This window comes from Acanthopagrus latus, chromosome 6, assembly GCF_904848185.1.
Source record: "Acanthopagrus latus isolate v.2019 chromosome 6, fAcaLat1.1, whole genome shotgun sequence".
Taxonomy (NCBI): Eukaryota; Metazoa; Chordata; class Actinopteri; order Spariformes; family Sparidae; genus Acanthopagrus; species Acanthopagrus latus.
The window spans coordinates 29,648,152-29,650,596 of NC_051044.1; positions in this window are offsets into that span (position 1 = coordinate 29,648,152).

The window sequence follows — 2,445 nt, forward strand, 5'->3', positions numbered from 1 at the left end:
TGGGTTTTCTGATGTTCTACCGAACTGATACAACTGCTGCGCTGTGCACTGTTCATTTATTCCTAAATACTAGTGGCTAGTGTGATTTGAAATCGATAATCCTGCTGCTTTGAATGGAGTCGTGTGGAGTCGTGGCTGTGGTAGGACTGATATGACACGTTACGGAGTAAATGTAACTCCTTACTACCCACTTCTGCTGTCGGTTCCCTATAAAGCTAGGTTTATAAGGAACCAATCTTAACACAGGAGTGTTCTATGGCCATTACATTGTCCAGTCAACATTTACATCATAGATATGTCTAAGTTGAAAACAAACTATTATAACAATAGATCACAGTCAATTTCATTACAGAAACCTATTCAGCTATTGATGTTTTCTGGATCTCTCCATCCACCTTAACTTCCTCCCTGGGCAGAGTTTGGGCTGTAAAACAACACAGTACCGACCCCTCCTTCACTCATGATGGAAGACATAACTCCTTATCACCTGAATGAAAATATGTAGGTTTGGAACATTTGCTGACACTGTTGATTTTTTCTTTAGAGGACAGTCAACTGTTGTCTGTTGTCCTTCCCATTAGCGATGGTAAGGACTATATTACTTGGTCAATGAAATATGGGAGAGAAATTAGTTACAATTAGAGGTGTTCATATAAGACGTTAATTTTGATTGATTAGTTGTAGAAAAAAATGATGCATAAAAAAAACGCAGAGTAATTGCATTCCCCTTGACCAGCAGCTTTATAAACATGATTGAGGAAAATGACTAAAAGCTGCTGAGCACAGGCCCTGCGTGGTTGCTTGCCCTATTCCGTAACCTGATGTGCACCTCCCTAGAAATGTAACTGCAGCATCGTGGGCCGCAAGGCATGTGATTCATTTGCTTGGATGTAGGGATGCAAATTTAAGGCGTTTTTTTTTAAGTTGACAGTCTGCTGCTTTATCTGTTAATCATAATGATATATGAATTATATGGACAATTTTCCATTAGAAAAGTGTTTGAACCACCGACACGGTCTATGTTTGATGCAAAATCAGAAAAGGCTGCATCAGGAGTTAAAAGAACAGATAAATACCAAATGACTTAAATGAAACAAAAACATTGAATAAAATAATGACTGAATTGAAGTAATTTTTAATTTCGTTCTCTATTTTTCCAATTACAAATGAGTGTATTTTAATTAAAATGCATTTAGTATTTTGTATTATATGTTGATATATTTGAAAAGAAAGTATGTTTGTAATTCATAACAACATCATTGTTGATATATTAGTTCCCATGACTGATTGCTGATTCATATATATTTGAGTTAAATTATTAAGGGACATTAATCGATTAATCATTGATCATTAACATCCCTGCTTGGAGGCATTACATTTTCCGGCTTCTCCTCCAGTGCTTGGTGGTAGAAATAACAGCGCGGGATTGTGACCTGTAAGTTCCCCATATAAACACACTATAGTCACCGGCTCTTGCAATCCCTCTTGACTGGCGGCTGCTCTTCTCGGTTTTTACTCCTCCTCCAGAGCTAAGCTTGGTAGATGACTTAAAAGTCCCAGTTCCACTGTAATCCATTCCATTTAAGCGACAGCTTAATTTCCTTCAGTTCAGGCACAAAATTAAGTTATTTGTCAGAAATTATAAAACGTTGTCATGAAAGTTCATAATAGTGCTCCGAGATTGAAATATCACCTCCTTTTAATTTAGTTTAGGATGTCAATTTACTCTTTGATTCACTCATCGACCAAAATCCATTTGCAATGCTTATACTGTCATGTGCAGTTAATTTAGATGAATTAATCATGTAGTTTGTAATTAATCAGACAGCCCTAGTAACAATGCAGGTATCAGCATCTGTCTTCACAACCTGAGTTCTTTGAGATGCACTGTAATGTGAACTGTATAGCACTCTGCCTCAACCTATATGTATGCACTGAATACTATACATTAGTGGTCCATAGACTGGAGTGGTCTGACAGTTAAACTTGTACTTTGTGTAGTAGTTGCAGGTTAGAGAGGTCTTGCAGCAGTGTGTGTCTGAATGGGACCATTGCATGACTGACTTTCCAGTCTGGAAAAGTGTGTGTGTGTGTGTGTGTGTGTGTGTGTGTGTGTGTGTGTGTGTGTGTGTGTGTGTGTGTGTGTGTGTGTGTGTGTGTGTGTTAGTGTGTGTGTGTGTGCTCACCAACTGGTCTAGTTACTCTGGTCTCCTCTCCTCTCTGACTGCACGCCTCACTGGGCTAACACTGTCTGGAGCTCCTCCTGCGCGTGTGTGTGTGAGTGAGTGAGTGTGTGAGAGAGAGAGAGAGAGCGTGTGGGTGTGTGTGTATTATAGAGAGAGAGACAGAAAGAAAGACAGCCAGCCCCTGGGAAGTAGGATGGTGTGATAACACTCAGAAATGATAGTTTAGCCCTGGAGAGCACTTGACACGCAATATCTCCTT